Below are 27,359 nucleotides of genomic sequence, written 5' to 3'. Positions count from 1 at the left end.
CCTCGCCCTTAACGCCTGCTTTGAGCAGGTGTTAAAGTCGAGGGCGCAAAGGGGCCTCCAAGCCAATAACGGTGACCGTAATTAACGGTCACCGTTATTTGCATCTTCCCCATTCCCATTGAGCCCTATGGGGGCTCATTTGGGAATGGGGATGAGCCTTGGTGAATGGGGAATTACCGCCCCGCCAACCTTGGAATGGGGCGGTGATTCCGCCATCCACCAAGGCGCTGCCGTTCCGGATACGGCGTCAACCAAGGCGTTAATAGCGCCATTGGTTAGCGCCGTACTCGGAATGAGGCCCACTGTGTCCTACTTGTATTTGTATTTGTATTTATTTATTTGTATTGCGCAGCCTGCCCACGGGCATCAGGGCGCATGTTTAGAAAGGTGGTTACAAGAAAGTGTTACAGCATGTAGTTAGAGGTTACACTTATATATACATAAACATATATAAATTATGTACAACATTTACAGGGGTAATATACAGATGCATTATATATAAGGTAGCCGGAAGGTGCAGCATGCAGCCAGTGTTACATAGGACTGGCCGACATTGCGTCTAGCTCATGGAGCCAGTGTTTTGTTTTACTTTTGAAGGATTGGAGGGAAGGGACATTCCTGAGTTCATTGGGTAAGGAATTCCAGAGCTTCGCCGCAAGGACTGGGAAGCTCGAGCCTCTGGCAGTTTGAAGCTTGAAACTGGGGATGATAAGTGTGTGCGCTTGTGCAGATCTTAAAGGTCTGGAGGCTGTGTGTTGGCTAAAGCGCGCTGATAGGTATGCCGGTGCAGCGTTATTCTGTGCTTTGTGACTTAGAACAAGTGTTTTGAGGGCGATGCGCCGTGCAATGGGGAGCCAATGTATGTTGCGTCTGGTGGAAGAGATGTTGGCGCGCCTGGGTATGTTTAGGGCAGCCCTGATGGCGTTATTCTGGGTTACCTGTAGTTTATCAATGTTTCTTTGGCTCGTACCGAGGTAAAGGGCGTTGCAGTAGTCAATTTTTGATAAGATGAGGGTTCTGGCGAGAATAAGGCAGTTGTCCGTTGTTAAGAAGGGACGGCAAGCTGTGATAAGTTTACACGTATACGTGGATGCTGAGACTACTGAGTTGCTTTGTCTGTTGAGTGAAAGGGTGGAATCTAGGTAAATACCGAGGGTTTTAGTGACATTAGTAACCTTGATAATGTTGCCATCAATGTTAAAGGCCTCATATTTACTGTCGAGTTTTGCGAGTTTGGGCTGAGAACCTAGGATGAGTAGCTCAGTTTTCTCGTCGTTTAGGCAAAGCCTGTGGTGGGCCATCCACGCTTGGATGGCAGTGTAGACTGCATTAAGCGTTTTGGTGTCCGTTACATAATCCCCAGTGATAGGGATGAGTATATGGGTGTCGTACGCATAATTTGTGTAGGTGACACCCAGATAGTCAAGAATATCAAAGAGTGGTTTCGTAAATACGTTGTAGAGCGTGGGTGATACGCATGAGCCTTGAGGGACTCCACAGGGGACGTGAGCTGGGTCCGCGGCGGCGAGTGGTGAGAAGACCCTCATGGACCTGTTTGCAAGGAATGAGCTGATCCATGAGGTGGCTGCATCAGAGAAGTGGGCGGCAATTTTGAGGTGCTGGCAAAGGATTTGGTGATCAACCAAGTCGAAGGCCGCAGAGAGATCCAGTAGGAGTAGGAGCGCTTGTTTACCCTTGTCTTTCATGTCCTCAATTTGGGTTTTTAGATCTATCAGAGCTGTCTCAGTGCCGTGTCTCGGGCGGAAGCCCGATTGTCTGAGGCCTAATAGGTTGTTGGTATCGAGGTAATCTTGAATTTGTAGATACGCAGCGCGGTCCAAGATTTTGAGGAGGTAGGGCACCGTGGTGATGGGCCTATAGTTGGAGGGATTGCTAGGGTCTAGGTTAGGTTTTTTGATCAAGGGGATTACCCAAGCATCCTTGAGGTTGTTAGGTACTATGCCAGATTTAAAGGAAGAGTTGATGAAGGAGGTGATGAAAGGGGCAAGGTCGTGTGCTGCTTCCTTTACGATTGGAGCCGGGCAGGCGTCACCTTGGCAATTGGATGGTTTTAACTTCATAATGATGTTTTCCACTTCCTTAATGGTGAGGGGTGAGAAGCTGAAAGGTTGGAAGGAGTGTTTAGGTGATGGGATATTGTAGGATTGGGGATTACCTACTGAGTCTAGGAGATATGGGTTTTTTTGGTGCTGATTTTAGCTTGTAGTGTAGTGATTTTGTTTAGTAATGCTTTTTGTATGTTAGCATACCATTCAACGTTGGGGGTACACTTGTCGAGAGGAGCAACTGGGGACTCTAGTTCCTTGAGAAATTTAAAGAGTTCCTTAGTGTTGGATTGTGCTTGTATGATCCTGTTGTTGTACACTTCTTTTTTAGCCACTAGTATGGCTTCCTTGTACGTGATGGATAGGAGGTTAATTTTGTTTACTGGTGAAGGGGAACATCTCCCGAGAGACTCCGCTTTACATTTATCTTTGCGCAGTTCTCGTAGGTGTGGGGTGAACCATGAGTTAAGGTGGTTGCGCGGTTTTTCTTTGCGCTGTTTGATAGGGGCAATGAAATCAAGGGCTTTTAACATCGCTCGGTTGTAAGTGTCCACAAGGACAGTGGGGTCGGTGCAGGTGGAGGAAACCGAGTTCAATAAAGGGAGGATGAGTGGGACTAGTTTCTCAATAGTCATGTCCTTCTTGTTGCGAGTGAAGGTAGGAGGCGCGGTGCAGGGTTTGTCTATGGGTTGGCAGGAGTTGATAGAGAATGTTATTTTATGATGGTCGGACCATGCACATGGTGACACTGAGATTATATTTAATGCGCAATTCAAGTCTGAAACCCAGTCTAGTGTGCGTCCCTTGATATGAGTCGGTTCATTGACATGTTGGGTGAGGCCAAAGCCAGAGAGGACACTTGCTAGGTCACAGGCTTTGGTATCGTTCGTATCCAGGTAGCCCAAATTGAGGTCTCCAAGTATAATGATTTGGGATTTAGGCTTGATGCTAGCTGCTAAAATGGCAGAGATGTCCTCTACGAATGTGGAAATGGGACCAGGAGGCCGGTAGATGAGGTGCACTGAAGCAGTATGGTTGGGTGAGATTGGGAGTTTAATTGAGAGTAGTTCGGCGGAGGGCAACTGGTAGGTGTTCACAGCTCTCAGATTAAGAGAGTTCTTGAATATGAATGCTAATCCTCCCCCCTTGGTTTGATTAGTGCCCCTGTCGCACCTAATGATAGAGTAGTTGTCGGGGATGGCAAGGGTCAAGGCAGGACCTGAAGCCGCATGTAACCAGGTTTCTGTGATTGCCAGAAAATCAAGGTTATTGGTCACAATGAAGTCTGCAATGTCTAGCGCGTGAACGGGGACAGAGCGGGCGTTGATGAGCGCACCTTTGAGTTTAGCTTGGGTATTGGGGGTGTTGGCTGGGGGGGCCTCTGCCGTTGAAGGGGCTGCAAGAGTAGGGGTATTATTCTTGATGGAGTTAACCGGATTGTCCCTATTGTCTGTGTTCACGTGATAGGACCAGTGGTGACATCTGGTTGCTAGTCTTAGGTTACGAACTGAGGTGACGCATGGTTTGCTACGTAGCCTTGGGGTTAGACAGCTAGATAGGCCTGGTGATGAGGGTTCATCTGCTGTGGGTTTAGGCCTATTGGTGTCAGGCAGGAATGATGTGATGCAGTGCCGTGGTGTAGAATGTGTTCTTGAGGTGTAATGTAGGTGAGAGCCAAGCCTCGCATTTCTGATGCGTGTATGGCACAGTTGGATAGGGATGGGTTTGGAGGCGAAGTGTTGTAGCCACAGGGCTGGCTCATTGAGATATGGGTTTGGAGCTGTCGTATTGTAGGATAGGGGTGAGCGCAGTAGGGTGGTAGAAGTGGTGGTCGCCAGATTATGTTGTATAGCCATAGTGGGACCAGGTTGCGAGGTGGTTAAGGCCAAGATGGTGTACAGGGTGGTGTACAGTAAGTGAAGGGCAAAATGTGTCCGTGGCATATAGACCGGCTTATATGTGATGGGGTCTGGTAATGGGCATTTTTGGTAAGTGGTCGGGGTACAATGCATTGTTGAAAATAGTGAAGCACAATGTACCATAAGGCACAATTACAATAAGGTCTGAAAGCGACCATAAGGCACTACACAATTACAATAAGGTCAGGAAGCGATCATAAGGCACAACACAATTACAATAAAGTCTGAAAGCGACCATAAGGCACAACACAATTGCAATAAAGGTCTGAAAGCGACCATAAGGCACAACACAATTACAATAAGGTCAGAAAGCGACCATAAGGCACAACACAATTGCAATAAAGGTCTGAAAGCGTCCATAAGGCACAACACAATTACAATAAGGTCAGAAAGCGACCATAAGGCACAACACAATTACAATAAAGGTCTGAAAGCGACCATAAGGCACAACACAATTACCGTAAAGTCTGAAAGCGACCATAAAGCACAATACAATTACGATAAGGTCTGAAAGCGACCATAAGGCACAACACAATTAACGTAAGGTCTGAGAGCGACCATAAGGCACAACACAATTACGATAAGGCCTGAAAGCGACTAGTTATGAGGGTCAAGGAGGTCAGGTTTCAACACATGGTAGTTAGTATGGTTAACTGGTACCATTAACTTCCCTTGCTTCGCTAGGATATCTGGCTAGAGTAGGATAGTGTAGATAGCAGGTGGCTAGTTGGTCAGGGTTTACAAGTAAGATAGGGCATGATATTCAAGAATCACAGTGTGACATAGAATGCGTAGTCTGTAAGCGACCATAAGGCACAACACAATTGCAATAAAGGTCTGAAAGTGACCATAAGGCACAACACAATTACCGTAAGGTCTGATAGCGACCATAAGGCACAACACAATTACGATAAGGTCTGAAAGCGACCATAAGGCACAACACAATCAAAGTGGTCCGTTAGCGACCATGAGGCACAACATAGTCAGAGTGGTTGCTGGGCTCCTACCAGCGATTGCATGCAAGGTATATCTAGTTTCGAAATTCAAAAATTTGGCTAAAATACATCTCAGTGCACTAGGAATGCGGAGGGCTAGTGTGCAGCTGGGTGAAACATTGTATCAGCAGTAACATGGCGGTGTGCATAGGAAATACAGTGTTGGTACAAGTATTTACTAAGCAGGCTAAGTGCACAGATAAGCGGTAGAGTCAATAGAGTGGCAGAAATCAATATAGAACAGCGTCGGTTTTAGTAGTCTATGCACTGTTCATTGTTATGGTCTGCAGCTTTGTGCATTAGTTTTGTGTAGAGCACTCTGGAGGGTGTGCTTACCTGGGGCTGAGTGGAGGGCAGAGTACTGGGCCCCAGGCTCCTTTGGCTCCCGACAGGCTCAAGACAGGGCTGCCTTGTTGGGCAGACTTTGTGGGTGCGCCGGCGTTCACCTGCCGGCGGGCGTGATTGGCTGATATTCAATCAGCGAGCCAATCACGTTGATTGCAGCCTGCAGAGGGCTGCAGTATCACAGGTGGGCTTCCGAGGCGGCCATGATGAAGCGGCGGCTGCCTCGTGGAAGGCAATGACGTCTGGGCGAATGTGGCGGCGTTTGGCAAGCAGTGCCACGCTGTACCCGGAAAGGAGGATTTACTGCAGCTCACGTGCAATTATGGAGCGCAGTGCTGGGCTCGAATCCAATTTTGGTGGCGAGGGCCCAAGATGGTGCGGCGATCCCTGCAACACGGCGTTGCATCCCAAAGCCTCCCTTGGAGAGGGGGGCAACTGCTCCTGCAGTGATGAGAGGCCCTGTGCCTCGGAGCTCAGCTAGGGGAGACTAAATGGGGCTCAATGCCTGGTTGCTGGGCAAGATAGTAACAGATGCCACAATCTATCTGGGCTTGTGTTGATATTGCAAAAGCGACAGCTGTTAGTCAGTGAGATTCCTCTTATATTTAGGATCTCATTTGATGGCAGCAAATGTAACCTTGCCCGCAGCAGAGTTGATCAGAGTTTTCTGTTTGGATGTTTCAACAGGAACAGTTGTAGATCGTTTAATTTTCTGACCATTGAAGACAAATGGGATGTGAGTTTGTAATTCGCAGCTTTCTCTAAGGTCGGGATCCCGTCCGCCTCATCTAAACGTTTTTTCATTTTAGTTGGATTCAAAACAAGTTCTTCAATTGAACTGCTGCATTCGACCAGATTCGTTTTACAGTAGTTTTCCCAGCATTTTGCACTGACCTGAGCTCATCTCCTCTTTTACTAGAGTAAAGATTGGTGGGCTAGATGGGTCCATGATTTTTCGGTATAGGTTAGTGCTATTTCGCGCTACAATTGCCTCAAGGGACGTTAGAGACAATTCGCGTCTAATTAGCAGTATGGGTGTTGATTTTGGCAGATAAAGAACAGATCGTCAGAACACGCTTTCTAGTGTAGACCAAAGGGCTTTCGGGAGAGACAGCATGGCTTCTGCACCATATGTGATTGTAGGGATCACTTTTGCCCGGTAATACTTTATTATCGGGAGTAATGTGAACCGGACGTATTTGTTATCCAGGAGTTTGGCTTGGGAGATAACATTTCGCATTTTTGTATGCAGGTGTCGTTGCATTGTGTGTTCTTTTATTGAGGAGTCAATCAATACCCCTAGGTATTTAAAATCCAGAACTTGTTCTACTTTCACTCCTTCTAAGTACCAAGATGATTTGCTTTGTTTCTGGTTCTGTTTTTCTAAGACCAGAATATTTTTTTTAAGTTTGTTGATTTTGAGATAATTGTATGCAGTGTATTTAGAGCGCATCTAGCTGTCATTGCAGGCCTATTGGTGTTTGATCCAGTTGGATTAAGTCGTCTGCATATAAAAACCTAGGGACTTTTACATGGCCGATTGCTGGTGGAAAAGATCTTGTCACGGCGGTGACTTCCTTATAATCACCAAAATAAGCACAAAAAAAGCACTGGGGTGAGTGGACAGCCTTGTTTAACTCCTCTGCCTGTTGAGATCTCAGACGATAACAATCCTCTGGAACTCAGCCAGACTCGAATACTGGTGCCTTTGTGCAAGGTTTGCAAGGGAAGAAGAATTTCCTGCGGGCAATTACAGCTTACTAATTTCTTCCAAAGTTTGGATCTGTTGCCAAGGTCAAAGGCCTGAGTGAGGTCTATGAAGGCCAAATCGATTTTCGGGCTGCCTTCCAGGACCTTTGCTTTCAGAATGCTGAGCAACATGATGTTGATGCTGGTGCCTATACCCTTTTTGAAGCGAGATTGAAAATGGTCCTCACATGGGGCTTATTTTGCCCAGGATTGAAAGTGTTTCAGGAGAAAACTTCCGTAGACCTTGCCAATGACATTGAGCAATGCCACGGGACTGAATTTCTTATGATCGTCTTTAGACCCCTTTTTAAAAATGGGTACGATCACTGATGTTGTCCACGATGGTGGGATTTTCCTTTGCTTGCCACATCTTTCGAAAATTAAACTCAGCAATTCAGCCCATTCTGCAGGAGAAGATTTTAGGTTCTCATTAGAAAGGCCGTCAGGACTTGGATCCCTTGAGTTTTTGAGCTTTGACATCGTTAGCGTTATTTCTGTGATGTCATGTAGGTCAACCCAGGGGACCGTTGCCTGGACAGCTGAAAGTGTTGGCTTTGGTTCTGGGGATTTGAACACATTTGAATAGAATGTTGTCCATGTAGACTCCCCGATACTGTTGGTCAGGATTGTGTCAGTAACTTTGCTCAAGGGTCTTATCATCTTCCAGAATTCTCGAGAGTTGTTTTTGTTTACTTGTGCTAACATAGCCTCCGAGTCCTGTTGGTAAAGGTTCTGGCGATATGTTCTTAGACATGTCTTATAACTCTTAGAAGCCTCTTTTACTCGTGTTCTATTTAATTCTGTGTTATGTCGCAATGCTGTTCTTTTCGCTTTGCGGACCATATTGCGGTTGGATGCCAAGAGGGCGTCCAAGATGTGAGTAATGCCAAGCTCCTTGGTGTCCTTCCTCGTACAGACTAAGTTGGTGCTTCTAAATGGTTCAAGGAATGGACAGTAGTCAACTTTAGTGAGGTTATTTAAGTTCCTGTAGGTTTTTGTTAGAGCTTGGATGTTGTTCTGGGTCAGCCGTAAGCAGTTTCCATTACCTGCTGGTTCGACCATTGTTGAGTAATAAGAATTGTGTGGCTTTAAAGCCAACCATTCTAAGTGCAGCAGGTTGTGGTCACTGTGCGTGGTTTGGACGACCTTTATTTCCTTTAGATTGGGAAGGAGAGGTTGAGAGGCAAAGCTGTAATCAATCGTTGAACGGGACACACCTCGCTTCCATGTAGGTGTCGTGCAGTTTGGAGCCAAGAACGTGGTCGTGTTAAACATATTTCTAGATGACATTAAGTTTAACCATTTCTTCCCACATCGGATGGACTGAGAGGCTGTAATGTCTTTTGCATCAATCATACTCGGGGAACAGTTGATGTTTAAGTCACCACAGATCACGATATCCACGGCCTTCAAGTCAGAGTATGATAGGTCGAATACAATTAGCACCAGGTCGAACAGCGCTTCAGTTTGGATACCCTTTGGGTTCCAGTAGATGTTTATGATCAAGAGGAACAATGATTGAGAAGATTTGGTACCTAGATCTCGGCGGGACCATGAAAGGAGCACCTCTAAAACAAATGATGATTCCAGAAGGACTTTTTCTAACTGTTAGCCACTTCCCAGACAGACTGCAATCATCAGGCCGGAAGTAGGTTGACCTTTATCACATGACATTGCTGGAGAAAAGGCATCCAGAAGTGGTTTCTCTTTGAGCCACATCTCTTGCAGACATAGTATGTCGTACTCTCCTAAATGAATGTCTCCAGGGACTGTTAGATGGAGAAAACCCCTGGTGTTGAAAGAGGCAAAGTGAGAGAAGTGTTAAGATCCCGCGTTGGTGGCTATTTGTGGAGTCTTGATTTCAAAACTTTTGGAAGCCACGCCCATGATAATTGCGGTAGATCCAGCTTATGTGGCTTTTGGAGGGACTGTTAGATCTTGTGCTGGCTCCAATAATTCTTTTGAGTATTTAATTGGTCTTGTTGGCTGGTGGGATGGCTCGGCCCTTGTTACCGATGAGTAAGCTGTGACCGAGCTGTGACACGGTGGGGACCCTGCTCTGAGCCTAACATCTCCTTGGCTTGTCACCCCTCTGTTTTGACACGAGGGGGAAGCTTCACCAGTAACAGATCCCGTTCTTTGATCCTGTGGGTGGCTTTGCTGTTGGTCTTTGGCTGACAGCACAGTCTCATTCTTTTTTAGATAAGTCAGCTCAAAGCCTTGCTTGTAAAGGTGGTCAGAAGCCTTATGTAGCAAGTCATTCACCCCTTTAGACTTTGTGTACAAAAAGCAAGTCGCTTTTTTCCCCTCATGAGATAGTTTGACTTTTGTAAAGTATTCCGATTTGATGGATCTAAGCGAGGAAAGACTGTGCATCAAGGTCAGTAACGTGCGTCTATTTAGCACAATATATTTTAGGTTTCCTGTTGTTTGTCGTAAGTTAAAGGTGGGAGCCATCTTGGACTTGGCTCGCTCCTGATGAAGAGTGGTAAATTCGCCTTTGAGAATTTTGAGGGCTTGAGGGGGCATAGCCGGTCTCCGCCATAGAGGTGGTCAAGTGTACCCTTGAGGTGTATTTTGATGATGTGTGTTTGGTTCGAAGTTCCGGGTCCAAGGAACTCTGATCATGTTCTCGTTTATGAGACCTGAAAGTTATCCTTGGAGAATCTGGCAGGTTTTTAAATCGGTCGCTCAGCGATTGGAAACTGCAAGGATCAACTGTGACGATTCGATCAGTGCGCTTCTATTCTTGTTTGCGTATCATTTGTACGTTCTAGATGTTGACTCAGTTCCATTGATTCCTTATGAGCCAGAAAATCTTCCACTGTGTGGGGCGAACGTTGCATGAACAAAACCTCAGCCTGAGGATTAGAGAACTCTTTTGCTTTCGAGCCTTCTTGGTGGGCGTCTCCACGCTTTTTTACTAGAATGGTTCCTGCCGTAGGAGTTGGGGCTTTCTTAAGCCCTGAAGAAGCTGGTTTGGATATTGTGGCGATTTTTAAACACACTTGTGGAGAGGAGTCTTTGGCAGTACCTGAAGATGTAGAACTTGAACTGCCATTTACAGGATGTTTGGCCGTTGTCGGTTTTATCGCGTTGACCTGTCTCCCCAATTTTTTAGCTGGAAAAAGTGGAAAGTCCTCCACGCACAGCACTTCATTGTCTAATGGTGTCAGAAGAGATTGAGTTGTCTTGTTGGCCAAGTAATCCCCCTCACCTGGAAGGCGGGCGGAGTGACCATGGCCTTCCGGTCCTTCGTGTTCAGGGGGTTTGCATTCTTGACCGAGTCCCAAAGGTCAGTTTGGGTGCTTGTGTCTATAGTTGTCCGCACCCCTTTGATGTATTTCCTTTGGGGTGTTTATGCCAACCTCTGTCGAAATGCACATGTGCGTCAAGGAGCAAGTGTCCGTTTTTCTCCATTCCAGAGCATTTATATACCCCTCCAGGTAAACAAGCTTGGAGTTCATCATTGCGAAAATTGTAGTATGATCTTTAAGTGAATCATTGATGGCTTCGTATAACTTGCAAAATGGTGCCATGGCTATGGTAATTGATGACACGATGGCAAAAACGTCAGGTTTTTTTGTAGGAGTGTCTTTGGCAGTACTATATGATAAGTCAATCAGCCTTTTGAGGTTGGCAGTACTGTACAATAAATGACTCGACCTTGTAGGGTCAGAGGTACAAGGAGACAAAGTTGTCAAAACCGGACGTGTAGGAAGTGGGAGATTAGATTGTGAGCCGCCTCCGTAGGCTCTTCAAAGGAAGGAGCAACATTTTTGGAAGGTGACCGTGTGGCTGAGTCAAGGGAGGTAGGACCATTTGTGTAAGGCTGGGAGACCTCCTGATGTCCTGGGCTGAACGGGAGTGAGCCTGGAAGCGCCACAATGCGAGGATTACACACTGTAGGGTGGTCACCTACGAGATCAGAACTTTCCTCTGGAGCCTCCAGGTGGCTCGCCTCTTCGACCAGCTCAGAGGGAGGTCTAGCAGAGCACAGTGGACTAGAAGAGGAAATGTCTCCTACAGATGAGTTAGCGGGCGCCAACATCTTGGGAGGATCCGATGTAGATTTTAGAGACAATAGCGAATCCCTACTCCCCGTTATCACGGGGTCGAACCTTTGGAGAGGTAATTGAAGGCGTGGAGTGCACCAAAAGTGCCATCTGTGGCTTCCCGTTGACTCTTGAGGTAGGCTTGACAGAGCTTTTACTGATTGGGAGGCTGAGGTTGCAACCAGAGGATCAAGTAGAGACTCTAGAAGGTCAGCGTCCGAGATCTCACCTGGACCATTCTGCTTCCATTTTGTTTGTATTTGGAAGACGTTTTTGAGGGAGTTCTCAAGTATAGTGCTGGTTGCAGATTTTGACAGAACGGCTTTCTTCGGAATTTTTTTTTTGTGTAAGGTCTTTTGCATTTAGTAAGTTGGTCTTTCCTTATGATAGAAGAACCAGAGGGGATGTCATGTAAATTGCGAGCTGGAGCACCTCGCTTCCCTCCTGTGTTGCCAGACGTCTGTGCTCGTGGGAATACTTCCTGGGTCACTGGACGGCATGTCAAAACTTGAGTGTCCGAGGTGGGGTTACTAGAGGGGTCACAGTGCTCTCCTGTGCCGCTCTTGCCCAATTGGCACTCTGATCCTGTGTTTACACTGTATTCTAATACTGTAGCTTACAGCCCAGCTCTCAGCCTAACGCTGTCCCACGTGCATCAATGGTATTTAGCCTAGTTTGTGTCTTACCTAGGATTACCGCATTTAGCCCAATGTTGTCCCATGTGCCTTAATGATATTTAGCCTAGCTCGTGTCCCGCTTAGGATTATTGTTGTTAGCCTAATGCTTCTGCATGTATGATAATGTTATCTAGCCTAAACTGCACCCCTCCTAGGATTATTGCTACCAGCCGACTAGCACTTTACTATTGACTACAGTATCTAGCCTTATTGGTGTATACAAAGTGAGCCTAGCCTCATCTTACACCACCCCACTTCCTTAGCTATGATAAACTGGATATTGTGCATCATGTTCCCCTTCTGCCTTGTCCCAGCGGACACCCCATGCACTGGCAACCACTTCCTCGCCCTCAGTAATGGGCTCACCAAACTAGCTTGCCCAAGACACCAGGCCATCCCCTGTCCTACCCCCTTCCTCCCTACCATACCTCCTTTCCCATCTTCCTCCATTCTCACTCCCAGTCCCAAGGACCCCTACATAGCCAGTAAGGAACACCATCCCACCCCGGCCATCATCAATGATCCATATGTACTCCCCAACCCTTCAATCAATGGTAAAACATACCCTATCCTAGGATATAAGAGAACACCCCGATTAAGAGCACGCACAAGGTTACCACACCACAACACCATTACCAGGTCCCAGCCACCCAGATCACCCAAACCTTCGGCCCACACAACAAATAACAAACACACTCAGCCTACAGTAACTAAAACTACTCCACCGTGTTGCCCACCAACTAAAAATACTCTCACTAAGGATCCCAACCCCCCCATTAGTCTAAAAAATGCACTCATCAATGCCCGCTCCCTTGGAGCCCACGCCATTGAAATTCATGACCTCATCATCGAACTCGACCTAGACCTGTTAGTAATCACAGAAATCTGGCTACACCAAGCCTCAGGTCCTCTGTTAGCACTGGCCATCCCACCAGATTACACCATTCTCAGATCTGATAGGACCACCACTCCAGGAGGCGGTGTTGCAATCATTACTAAAAATAGCATCAAACTTAGATCAAGTTCCATTGAAATAATCGCAGGATACGAACTACTGCTCGCCAAACTCACCTTGAATGAAAACACCACAATTAACATAGTGGTCATCTATAGATCCCCTAGCACAAACAGCCACCCAGAAACAGACATCCCACTAATACTGGCGCCCTTCCTTAAACCCAAAACGAAATGTATCATCATTGGTGACTTGAATCTCGGTTTTAATGACAACCAAGATACCAAAGCCACCGCCCTTCTCCTGGCACTAAATGACATGAATTTCTGTCAACACATCAATGTCCCCACTCACACCAAGGGCAGAACCCTTGATTGGATCCTCTCCCTCAACATCAACATCACTCTAGGCCCGATTACCCCACTTAGTTGGACAGACCACTACTGCATAGAATTTACTATCACTAGTGACGACCCCTGCACACCCAAGAATATAACTATGGACACCATTGAAAGTAGAAACCCGAAAAAGCTCACAGCTGAGAACTTCGACCCCACCTTGAACAAATTGCTAGATACACACTCAATCCTCAGCAATGACCCAACTACCATTGCTGAGTACTACCACAAATGCCTCTCCACAGCGATTGACACCATAGCACCTGTCACCTCCAAACTAAGACGCCTCAATAAAAAATCCAACTTCTGGTTCAACGAGGAACTAATCGCCCTTAGGAGGAAAAAACGCTCTCTCGAGCATGTCCATAATAAACATCCCTCCCCGGACACAGCCAAAGCATTCAAAGACGCAAATACCCTCTACAAATCAGCTATCATCACCCACAAAGCAAACGCCTACAATGCTCGCATTAGCAATGCAGCATCAGACTCCAAAGAGCTCTTCTCTATCCTTAGAGAACTTGAAAATCCACTTCCAACCGACACCCCACAAACACAAGTAAAGAATGGTGTACCACCATACAAGACGCTCTTGCCTCCAAAATCACTAAGCTGCAAAATAAAATCAATTCCAAAAAATTACTCCTAGCAACCAAAAACTCCCCCTCCCCTAATCCCTGCACCCTTTCCAGTGACAACTCCAACCCCCCCTTTCAATTCACACCAGTCACCCACGACCTCGTACTCGACACAATCTCCAAACTAAAAGCATCCAACTGCAAAGGAGACACTGTCTCTGCCAAATTATTCAAAGCCTGTGCACACACCCTGACCCCTCTGATCACTAAATGTGTCAATGCCTCATTCAACTCCAATACAGTTCCGACCTGCATTAAAGAAGCCTGGGTTACCCCGCTTCTAAAAAAAACAAATCTAGACCCCACCATTCCAACTAATTATCACCCCATAACCACAGTCCCATTTTTACTCAAAATCATCAACAAACTAGCCTACAACCAAATTCAAACCCATTTAGAATCCAATCAGCTCCTCGGCACCAGACAATCAGGTTTCAGGCCTAACCACAGCACTGAAACAGCTCTCTTGGACCTCAAAATCCAGATGGATGCCATCAGAGACTCAGGGAAACTTTGCATTCTTCTGCTGTTGGACCTCTCAGCCGCGTTCGACCTGGTGGGCCACGACAAACTCTGCAACTCACTTGCCCGCGAGTTTAACTTCTCCAGGGCAGTCACTGATTGGGTGAAATCCTTCTTAACCGACCGCACCTCTAGAGTGTCCATAGGCAAAGAAGCAGCCAACCCCATCCCAGTTCCCATAGGAGTACCCCAAGGCTCTTGCCTTTCTCCCACGCTGTACAATGCATATACCAAGCTCCTGTTCTCAGCACTTGACGAAATGGGTGTCATATACACAAATTTTGCGGATGACACCCAGATCCTTATAGCACTAACAGGCAACTATGACCAGGACACACTAACAATCAATAAAATCTATGTCATCATACAAAACTGGATGGCTTTAAACAGCCTATGTCTTAACGATGAGAAGACAGAAGTCCTCATCGTAGGATCTCCAGCCAAAATAGCAACCCTTCAGCCAGAATATTCATTCATCAATATCAACGGTACCAATATTCCAGTGTCAAAGCAAGTAAAAACACTGGGCGTGTACATCGATGGCAGCCTGACCATGAGTAAACAGATCAATGTACTTTCCTCCTCCACGGCCTACACCTCTAAATTAATTGCGCTCAGCCGACAATTTCTGACCCCAGAAAATTGCCTCACCCTAGCCAGAGCACTGGTCCTATCGAAATTGGATTACTGTAATGTATTACTACTGGGCACCTCTAACACCAACCTAGCCAAAATGCAACTTTTGCAAAATAAAGTCCTGAGGGCCGCTCTAGGCATAAAAAAATCAGACCATATATCCAAGATTAGGAAAAATGCCCACTGGCTCCCCATCAAAGCCCGAATTATCTTCAAAACATTATGCATCACCCACAAATGCCTTACCAAAAAAGGACCTATCTACCTCAATAACACTCTGCATCCCAAATCCGACATGAGGCTACTTAGATCCAATGACAAACTCCTCCTGGACCCCCCCCCCCCCCGATTCAAAAACACAAGAGCAGGGGGCAACAGCTTCACCACTTTAGCCCCTAAACACTGGAACACCCTACCCATCCACGTCAAAAAAGCATCTTCCTGCACGATCTTTAAGAAACAGTTAAAAACCTGGTTATTCAACCAATATTAGCACCCAAAGATAGGACCCCGTCCATCTTATACTGCTGTGAATATTTAGGCTATTGTATAATGTTGTGAATATTCTGTAATTTATATCATGTAATGGAACGAATGTAATGTTTGAATTTTACTAATTGCTAAGCTGTCTTTTAACCACGCCGTGACACCTGAGGGTCTGGGCGTGTAACAAATAAAAAAATAAATAAAATAAATAAATACATAGAGACCAACCCCATTTGCGGGGAAGGAGCCAAAGTCCCAAGCACTGGTTTGTTGTTAGTTGAAGAAAGTTGCACATGAGTCTGTGCTCGCCGTTTCGTTCCTGGGCTCGCACTTTCGCATAGAGCCACACTGGGGTGCTGTGGCGAGCCTCCCACGAGGTCCTCCCGCTCCTTCACTATCGTCCAATCAATTGGTAACTCGCCTCGACTAGTGGCAGACTCCAAGTCCCGACCGTGAGGCATGGCGGGAGTCACTGTCGAGCGACCGGCCCCTTCTTCTGTCTCCCTTAGCGCGGCCCCAAGCACTCCAGTGGGTACTGGACCCGGAGCTCCTCTCTCCAATGCCCAGGGCACGCTCATCTCAGCAGCGCAGGTAGCCCCCACTCCTCCGAGGGCTGGGCGCTCTGCGCCGTCAACGAGGGGAGACACGGTCGCAGCCAAGCCGGGCGCCACCTCCGAAGCAGTCTCTTGGATGATCGGCTGATGTAAGGTAGGGGCGAGGGCAGAACACACTTTACCCCCCAAAACTGAAGTACCTTGCCAGTCCTGTAACGGGGTCTTGTAACTCAAGGTGCTGGGTAACTGTTTTAGTTTCTGCCTGAATTCATCAGTTTTGAGAGGAAGGGTGCATTTCAAAGTTTGGTTTTGGGTAGCACGCACTGGCCGTTTAGAAGAGGAGAAAGGGCCCGAGTGGGGTGAAGGAGACATATTCATGTATTCCTCTTCATAACAAGGGATGTTAAGCGAAGGCTCTGGAGGCTCACCTCCAGCCACCCCGTCCGCCATTAGACTGCCACAGACTGCCCACTCTCACAGCACTCTGCTCCGCTCAGGAAAAGTAGGTCTTGTAGATTTTGCCGCCAAAACAGAGGTAGTAGCAACTGTAGAAAGACTGAGAGTAGGGACTGCCACAGACTGCCCACTCTCACACCACTCCACTCCGCTCCACTCAGGAAGAGTAGGTCTTGTAGAGTTTGCTGCCAAAAACAGAGGTAGTAGCAACTGTAGAAAGATTGAGAGTAGGGACTGCCACAGACTGCCCACTCTCACACGACTCCGCTCCTCTCAGGAAGAGTAGGTCTTGTAGATTTTGCTGCCAAAAACAGAGGTAGTAGCAATTGTAGAAAGACTTAGAGTAGGGACTGCCACAGACTGCCCACTCTCAGGGTCTTCCTCCTTTTGAATGTGCATCTAGGGGGTGAAATAGTTTTGGTTCCCTTTGACAACGAATGCCAGTTCTTACTCACTATTCGTTTAATTTGATTGGACATTGCAGTAAATGTACTTACAAAAACGATGTGATCACCAATATAATTTCTCGGTCTATATTCCAACAGACCTCCCTTTTTGCTGTTGGATGCTCTTTTAAAGGCCTTATTAACAATTTTGCGTGGATAGCCTCTTTTTTGTAACTTGGTACTTAGTGCCTTACCTTCTGTAATAAACTCCTCTGTATTGGTGCTTTTACGTTTGAGGCTCAAGAATTGTCCAATTGGGAGCTTGTCTCTAACATGTCTTGGATGAATGCTGTCATAAATTAACAGTGAGATTGTATCCGTTGGTTTATGAAAAGGTTTGACCTTTAAAACCACTTTGATATTGTCAGAATAGATGGTGATGTCCAGGAAGTAAAGCTGGATATTACTACTGGTCATCATGAATTGTAAGAATGGATTTTGTGTATTCAACCATTCAAAAGGTCCAACAAACTTGTCTCATTACCATGCCAAATCACAAACACATCATTAATATATCTCTTCCATTTGATGATGTGTGTATAGTATGCGTTAGTGCAATTCAAATGTCTGCTACTTTCTAATAATTCAACAGAGAGGTTGGCCAAAGTGAGAGGAACAGCTAACCCCATGGCGGTGCTGTGGATTTGTTTATAAAATCTGTTTTCGAATTGAAAGTAGTTTCTGGTCAAAGCCATTTCAGTGCACCAGAAGATGAACGAGTTGGGGGTGATTCCATCTTGTCTTTTAGGAAATAAGAGTTCTACCATACCAAGAGTTGCCTCTTCTGGGATTTTAGTATGTAACGATACAATGCCCATAGTGTCAGTCTGGTTATTGAATAAGTGGCCTTCAATAAGATTAAAGACGCGGGTGGTATCTTGTATATATGAAGGCATCTCTCTAACTTAGCCTTTCAGAAAAAAATGAGCAAACCTGTTCTAGTAACGAGCCTGTGCCTGACACTATAGGTCTACCAGGGGGATTAATAAGAGTCTTGTAGATCTTGGGTAGGGTACTGAACTTTGGTATACTTGGATTTGCTGCCACTAAGTAATCTGCTTCTTTTTTAGTTATCCATTTCCCTTCCTTGGCTTTTTCTACCTTAGTAGTGATCAAAGAAAGTAGATATGCAGCAGGATCCAGCATAATTTCTTTGTAGAAGTAAGCATCACTCAACTGTGTGTCACATTCATTGATGTAGTCAGTTCTCTTCTGGAGTACTATCTCACCTCCCTTGTCTGCTTTTCTGATTATACATTTCTGGTTTGATCTGAAGTAGTCAATAGCATGCTGTTCCCTCCGACTAAGGTTGTGAAACTTCTTTTTAAGGGATATGTTGGATTATAAAGCTGCCAATTCAGTTGACATTGTTCAAAAACGATGAATTCTGGGCTATGACTAGTCGAGGGAGGGCAAAAGGTAGAGGCATTATGCTGGCCATTGTTGGAATCAGCATCGCCTGTCGGGTTCTCTTAAGTATTGGTGTAGATGTATCTTCCTGAACAGTTTTTGTAACTCGAGTCGAGTTGCAAATTTGTCATAACTGTTCGAAGGTACAAAACCAAACCCTTTATTTAGCACTTGAATTTCATCAGCAAATGCTGATAGGAGGATAAATGTATTAATAAACCGTCCTGCTCCTCATCTGACGAGTTTCGTAGTCCCAGGGCATCTGGTCCCTGTCCAAAAAAGAAACCAAAGTGTCCCTGCTTCTTTAATAATAACCCCTTTCTGGTCTGTGTTGGTTGTTAAATCTGCCTCTTCCTCGCTCTACCACATTTAGTTTTTCTGTTTTGCTGTTCCCTCAGACATCTCAAAAAAGACCTTACCAACTTTACACCTGAGAAGGCCTTCAGATACACTAAAGATGACTATGTCCCTACGTATGTACAAGAGTCGAATCAAGTCACCACTAAACAAGTGCGCGTTAGTAATACTTCTTACAGTTCAGGCAGTTTGGGAGATGAGGGCAATACCAGCAACACAGGGAACAGGGATCCCCTCTTATTGATGAGCCCTCCCCTGAAGAATCTGAAGAGTCTCTGGCCTTATGTTCTCATGTGGCACCTTTGTGCCATTCATGTGATTATAAAGATGGAAGAAAGACCATATCTCATATCATTGTTCCTCACATTCTGAGACACTTTGCCAATAAACCATATTTGCCGATTTCTTAATTAAGGACAGACAATGACTAAAAGTGAAAAACTATATTTTCAGAAAGTTTGGCGCTCTGGATCTCTAATCTCTCTTGGTTAGCCACAGTTCTGTCATTCTTAAGACTTCTCAAGAGTTGAGTTAAATGGTTCAGGATGTTATCCCAGTCTCAGCTCTGTCTGTCTCTGATGATGCTAGGAACTTTGACACTAAGTTCCAGTATTCAAGGTTTCACCTCTCAGTCTCTTTAACATATGCCACTAGCAACACTGACTCCAAGTTTACAATTCAGCATGTCTCTGATTCACATGTCCGAAGGATGTCTTTTTAAATATGGCCCTCCAGGTTCTAACCTTCAGAGTTTCTCAAGTCATTCTTTTGCATATGGATTTGGGAACTTTGCCTCCAATTTATAGCCTTCATCATTTTTTGGTTCATTCAAATTTGAAATGGGTCTAAGAAATTTGACTCGAAGTTCCAGCATGCAGCAATTCATTGCTGAATTACTTTCTGAATGGCTATCAGAAATGTAACACGTCCCAGCATGCAGCACCTCTCTATTTAAACACTTCCTTAAATGGTAATCTGAAATGTGACATGCTCCAGCATGCAGCACTTCTCTGTTCGATCACTTTCTTAAATGGCTATATGAAATGTGACATGCTCCAGCATGCAGCACTTCTCTGTTCAATCACTTTCTTAAATGGCATTTCTTTGCTCAATCACATTCTTGGCATGTCCCAGCATGCAGCACTTATCTGTTTAAACACTTCCTTAAATGCTCATCTGCAGGGGCGTTGCTAGGGGGGGCTAAGGGGGCTATAGCCCCTGATCTTTTGGTTGTAGCCCCTGATAGAATCTCAGGAGCTACAGCCAAAAGACTAGCTAGCCCCCAGTCCCAACAGGTCCGACATCAGCTTAGCCCCGGGTCTTTTCCAGACCTAGCAACTCCCCTGCTCATCTGAAATGTGACATGCTCCAGCATGCAGCACTTCTCTGTTCGATCGCTTTCTTAAATGGCTAAACGAAATGTGTCATGCTCCATCATGCAGCACTTCTTTGTTCAATCACTTTCTTAAATGGCTATATGAAATGTGACTTGCTCCAGTATGCAGCACTATTCTGCTCAATCACATTCTTAAATGGCTATATTAAATATGACATTTTCCAGCATGCATCACTTCTCTGTTCAATCACTTTCTTATGTGGCTCAAGGACACTTCCTTCCAAATGCTGGCCTTCGGCACCCGTGAATTCAATCTCCTTCTGGTGTTGTTCTTTTGGGATTTGCTTCATATGTAACATCTCAAGCCTTTGCTTTCTCTTTGAGTTTCTCTCTACACAAAGACAGATGTACACAAAACTCTCTTCAGTCTTAGCTCCACTGTTTTGTGTCCAACATTGTCAGTCTTGCCACTTCTTGGCCTGATAGTCCACACTTCCGCAGACATCCTGCTCTGCACCTCCATCAGAACGAACCTTCTCTGTGGTCCCTACATCCTTCCTCTGCTTGAGGCCTCGTGGACTGTATCCCATGGACATGTCAAGAGAAGAAACCCTTATGATGATGTGTTTTTATCACTGTCACAGAACTTCACCACAGCATTATGGGACATTTATCAAACAGGACTGTGGGATAGGGTACACGGGTAACAGGGATATGGTGAGCGCCATTTAGCAATGGTAGCTTGCATTCACTCTGACCTAATGTATGTTGTCTTTCTGAATCTACAACCATTACTTCCATCTGATCCATATAAAGTATCAGCCAATCAGCCTCCATGTGGTGACTAGTCAGGTCACTTTTGAGGCCACCATTTGTGGAATTCCTTGGAAAGAGACGTAGATATGCATGTTATAAGCATACTTAGTGCAGTGCAGGCTAGGCCATACCTTCAGATGATATCAGCCACCAGGCTTACATAAACAATGAACAAAAATAGGAGGAAAATTGGACCCTGAGGAACACCTTAGGGGAGAGGACCCACCACTGAGAGAAAAGCACCCATACTCACTCGCTTGGTCATGTCACTCAGGAATGAGGCAAGACACTCGTGAACGGCTCCCACAACCCCTGCAAGGTCTTATGTATACAGGTCAACACCCTGCCATAGTCAATGGTATCAAAGACTGCTGAATGACCGAAATAGAGCCTTTGTACATGGTAAGAAGTAAATCAACCACCACTCGGGCCATGGCAGTCTGTATGTGATGACCATCTCCAGAGAGGAATCAAAGAAGCTACCCATCTCTAAACATTTCACCAGGTGGCAGGGGATGATTGTAGATAGGACAATGGCTGATGAAAGCATCAAACCCACATTAAAGGGTATCCTCTTATTTCTCTTAGAAGCTCACCGTACCCTCCACCGTCTACTTACCTCTTTCTTATTCCATGACGTCCCCATCCTTTTCCCATTACTTTTCTCCGCTGCCTCTGCATCACTGAAGTGCAGTGCCATGAAGCAGAATCCTTTATGCCTTCAGAATAACTCCTAAATCATTCTCTTTTGATGAAAAGCATAGCGAGCACTCGGACTTTAATGTAGGATTGGATTTCTTTCCGATTCCAGATACACAAACATTTAAAAGAGAAACGTGAGTAAAATATTTTTTACCCACTTAAGGGAAACGGTAGGCATTGAATTCCTACAAGTGGAATGTGTGTTTTGTGGTTATTGAATGGAATCGAGGCCTTTGTTCGTCCTGGCATGATTGGTCTGCCTACTTCCGCTGGGTTCGATTCCCTTTTGATATCTGTGCGAGCTCTTAGCGTGTGGCTTTCAGCAGAAGCGCAGGGTGGTTTTTTTTTTTGTGTTTACTTGCTGGAGTCTGATAAACACACCACAGATCAGTGGATCACACTAGCTCTGTAAATGAGTATCATTAAGAAGTACAGCTTTTTTTCTATAAAGAAAGCAAAACCACAACATGGGATCTTGCAGACAGCATTAGCGCATTAAGTGATCTCATATTAGTGGCTGCTAGCTTTCAAGACCACACAGGTATATTTTTAATTCAGTTAATATTGACAAAGGTGTCTATGCAATCTTCAAACACAGCAGCCGAATTTATGAGTTTACCTCTTAAAGGTATCATTTTTGCTGCTGTTTTAAAATAACAATGAAACAGTCTTGTCTTCTGGATCACACCCTGCCCCCAAAAAACACACGTTTCAAACATTCAGATAACTATTAATAAAGAAAATAGTCTTAAAGACTGGGGGAGGAGGGTCATGCCGAGGGCCATAAACTGGGGAAGGGTCATTATCCCAAGCAATAATGACCCCTCCCAAGGTCTGTAAGGCTATTAGCACATCATGGTGGTAGCAATACATGTTTTGGAGCTTTGGTGCTGAAATAAGAACCTTTAGTTTATTAATGAGAAATAAATAAGCAAACTGAGGAAGAAAATTATCAGGGCAATTCATAGAATTTCGCACAAAAGTGGCGCAAGCGGCTGACGCACAGTGTGCGCGTGCGAAGTTACGCCCTCAAGAATGCCCTCGCGCAAGGAAAAGCCATCAAAATTCCCAATTCAGCGCAAAGGGTTGCGATAACCCTGGACCAGTTTATAGGGCTGCGAAACGGCAAACGCCAAGCGGGAAACGTGTATTACTGGGGTGCGCGTGAAGTTTCACACGTGAAAGGGCCTGTGCGAGTGGGGTACGTGTATTACTGGGGTTCGCGGGAAGTTTTACACGTGATTTCAGCAGGGTACGTGTATTATGGGGTTCGCGGGAACTTTCAAACGCGAACGGGCCTGTGCGAGTGGGGTACGTGTATTACGGGGCTGCGCGGCAAGTTTCACACGCGATTGGCCTGGGTACGTGTATTTCAGGGGTGAGCGGGAAGTTTCACACGCGATTGGCCTGGGTACGTGTATTTCAGGGGTGCGCGGGAAGTTTCACACGCGATTGGCCTGGGTACGTGTATTTCAGGGGTGCACGGGAAGTTTCACACGCGATTGGTCTGGGTACGTGTATTTCAGGGGTGCGCGGGAAGTTTCACACGTGATTGGCCTGGGTACGTGTATTTCAGGGGTGTGCGGGAAGTTTCACATGCGATTGGCCTGGGTACGTGTATTTCAGGGGTGAGCGGGAAGTTTCACACGCGATTGGTCTGGGTATGTGTATTTCAGGGGTGCACGGGAAGTTTCACACGCGATTGGGCTTCGTACGTGTATTTCGGGGGTGCGTGGGAAGTTTCACACGCGATTGGCCTGGGTACGTGTATTTCTTGGGTGCGCTGGGAGTCCTACACGTGAATTGGCAGTGTGGGTCCCCCCTGGTGTTCCATCTACCCCCTCCACAGCCCCTGCAGGCAGCCCACACCACAGGGGACTACCCGGCACCCCTGGTCATGTCCCAAAGGCAGCCCATCCACCATGGGCATGCCCCCCAGCCAAGCCACATGTCACGTTGCAATATGATCACCAACTCATGTCTCCCAGCACTCCCACCACCCAGCAGTGCAGGGCACCTGCTAGCAGGCCCCCACTTATGTCCCACACATGTCCCCCTGCACCCCCACCCCCCAGCAGTCAGGGGCACCTGCCAGCAGGCCCCCACACATGTCCCCAAGTACCCCAACCCCCAGCAGTCAGGGGCACCTGCCAGCAGGCCCCCACACATGACCCCCAGCACCCCGACCCCCCAGCAGTCAGGGGCACCTGCCAGCAGGCCCCCACTCATGTCCCACTCATGTCCCCTTGCACCCCCACCCCCCAGCAGTGCAGGGCACCCCCCAGCAGTCAGGGGCACCTGCCGGCAGGCCCCCACACATGTCCCCCAGCACCCCCACCCCCCAGCAGTCAGGGGCACCTGCCAGCAGGCCCCCGATCATGCCCCACTCATGTCCCCTTGCACCCCCAGCAGTGCAGGGCACTCCCCAGCACTCAGGGGCACCTGCCAGCAGTCCCCCACTCATGTCCCACTCCCCAACCATTGAAAGGAAACCTACAAAAACCCTTCATAATGAACAACTATATACAAAAAGGTGGGGCATTTTCAAAGCGCCCCAAATGAAAAGAAAAACAAAAGGAATCCTAACACTATATAACTATTTACAATGGCAGCGGGCTAGTCCAACGGCTCACTTTCTGATTTCCCGGGCCAGGGCATCATCGAACTCCTGATCGATGACCCGGAGGCGGTCCTCTTCCATGGCCCCGAGGGTTCGCAGGGACGATGACATCTGGACCTCCAGGTCCCTGCGAATGGCCTAGAGGCACTCGGCCCTCCTCAGGGCCCTACGCATGGAGTTCTCCGCCCTGAACATCGTGAGCCGTGCCTCTTCTGCCCGCTGCCGCTCCGCATCTATAGCATGGCCCAACCGCTGCCACACGGAAGACACTTCCCGTTCTGGGTCCTCCTGCCCTCTGGCCGATGCCTGCCCCTCCGATGTTGAAGGCCCCGAGGTGTCCCCTCTACCCCCTCCATGGACCCTGCAGGCAGCCCACACCACAGGGGACTACCCTGCATCCCTGGTCATGTCCCGCAGGCAGCCCATCCACCATGGGCATGCCCCCAGCCAAGCCACATGTCACGTTGCAATATGATCACCAACTCATGTCTCCCAGCACCCCCACCCCCCAGCAGTGCAGGGCACCTGCCAGCAGGCCCCCGCTCATGTCCCACACATGTCCCCCAGCACCCCCACCCCCTAGCAGCACCCCCACCCCCCAGCAGTCAGGGGCACCTGCCAACGGGCCCCCACTCATGTCCCCCAGCACCCCCACCCCCCAGCAGTCAGGGGCACCTGCCTGCAGGCCCCCACACATGTCCCACACATGTCCCCTTGCACCCCCACCCCCCAGCAGTGCAGGTCACCTGCCAGCAGGACCCCACACATGTCCCACTCATGTCACCCTGCACCCCCACCCCCCAGCAGTCAGGGGCACCTGCCAGCAGGCTCCCACTCATGTCCCACTCATGTCCCCTTGCACCCCCACCCCCCAGCAGTGCAGGGCACCTGCCAGCAGGCCCTCACACATGTCCCACTCATGTCTCCCTGCACCCCCAACCCCCAGCAGTCAGGGGCACCTGCCAGCAGGCCCCCACACCTATCCCCCAGCACCCCCACCCCCCAGCAGTCAGGGGCACCTGCCAGCAGGCCCCCACTCATGTCCCACTCATGTCCCCTTGCACCCCCACCCCCCAGCAGTCCGGGGCACCTGCGAGCAGGCCCCCACTCATGTCCCACTCATGTCCCCCTGCATCCCCACCCCCCAGCAGTGCGGGGCACCTGCCAGCAGGCCCCCACTCATATCCCCCTGCACCCACACCCCACAGCAGTGCGGGGCACCTGCCAGCAGGACCCCACTCATGTCCCACTCATGTCCCCCTGCACCCCCACCCCCCAGCAGTGCGGGGCACCTGCCAGCAGGCCCCCACTCATGTCCCACTAATGTCCCCCTGCACCCCCACCCCCAGCAGTGCGGGGCCCCTGCCAGTAGGCCCCCACTCATGTCCCACTCATGTCCCCCTGCACCCCCACCCCCCAGCAGTGCAGGGCACCTGCCAGCAGGCCCCCACTCATGTCCCACTCATGTCCCCCTGCACCCCACCCCCCAGCAGTGCGGGGCACCTGCCAGCAGGCCCCCACTCATGTCCCACTCATGTCCCCCTGCACCCCCACCCCCCAGCAGTGCGGGGCACCTGCCAGCAGGCCCCCACTCATGTCCCACTCATGTCCCCCTGCACCCCCACCCCCCAGCAGTAGTGCGGGGCACCTGCCAGCAGGCCCCCACTCATGTCCCCCACAACATGTCATCACGATCCACAATCATGGGCCTAATGGCCACCCAAATCCCACCCCACGCCACCCCAGTCGAAACACACAACCAAGTATTACATACACCCCACATTGAAATCCCCATCACATGAAACATCCCAAATGGCAAGAATGCACATCAATACATGTCCATCACACACACACAATGGGTGCAAGTGAATGAGAAAATATGCATCGTGACATGCAGGAAACCAAGGAAAGCAACCACACAATGAAATATCAAATAAAAATGTATTAGACACAAAAGCAAGGGAATGAAATGAAATCACACAATAATGTAAATAATAAATAAAAAGCTGTGTGTCCAAAATATGAAAAAGATGTGTAAAACCAGAATAAAAATCAATCCAAAAGCAAATGGGTCCAAAGAGTCTGTCCGCCAAATCAAATCCAAAGTAAAAAAAAAGAAAAATCCATTGATACATGGCAAATGAAGTGAAATCCATTGTGGAACTATATACAAAGTACAAACCCAGGGTCCATCAGCCCAACCATTGCAAGGAAACCTACAAAAACCCTACATAATGAACAACTATATACAAAAAGGTGGGGCATTGTCCAAGCGCCCCAAATGAAAAGAAAAACAAAAGGAAACCTAACACTATATAACTATTTACAATGGCAGCGGGCTAGTCCAACGGCTCACTTTCTGTTTTCACGGGCCAGGGCATCATCGAGCTCCTGCTCGATGTCCCGGAGGTGGTCCTCTTCCATGGCCCCGAGGGTTCGCAGGGACAATGACATCTGGACCTCCAGGTCCCTGCGAATGCCCTCGAGGCACTCGGCCCGCCTCAGGGCCCTACGCATGGAGTTCTCCGCCCTGACCATCGTGAGCCGTGCCTCTTCCGCCCGCTGCCGCTCCGCATCTATAGCATGGCCCAACCGCTGCCACACGGAAGACACTTCCCGTCCTGGGTCCTCCTGCCCTCTGGCCGATGCCTGCCCCTCCGATGTTGAAGGCCCCGAGCCATCATGGCTCCCACCTTGTTGCTGCTGCTGCTGTGCCTCTACCTGTGCCCTGGCTCCTGCTGCCTGCACATCCTCCTCCGGCTGGGGTGCAGTTGTTGAGGTGGCCACCCCTGCTGGATGTCCGACTCCCGACTGTGGCAGGGATGTGTCCTCCACCAGCCTGGCCGCAGGGTCAGAGGCAGCTCCACAGGGCACCCAGGTGACACATGGGTGGGAAGATGGCATGGAGGACGACTTGCACATAGGGGGGTCAGTTGAGGAATGGGTCGGAACAAGGTCCAGAAAAACGGAGGAATCCGGCCCTGGTGAGCTGTCCCAGTGGGTCAACGTGGTCAACGAGCCATGCGAGAAGACATGCAGTCTCCTCATGAAAAGACTGCAGGTCAGCTTGCATGGGACGTTGACGCAACACCACCCCACCCAGGTCAGGCTCAACCCGGTGCCGGATAGCCACATCCACAGGGAGAGGAAGGCCAGTTGGTGTAAGCCGATCCCCTCCCTGAGAACGGGTCTGGACATAGGCATCCCTGCTGGTGCGGGAT

This window comes from Ambystoma mexicanum, chromosome 8 (assembly GCF_040938575.1).
Source record: "Ambystoma mexicanum isolate Mex_15411 chromosome 8, UKY_AmexF1_1, whole genome shotgun sequence".
Taxonomy (NCBI): domain Eukaryota; kingdom Metazoa; phylum Chordata; class Amphibia; order Caudata; family Ambystomatidae; genus Ambystoma; species Ambystoma mexicanum.
This window is presented reverse-complemented; position numbering follows the sequence as displayed.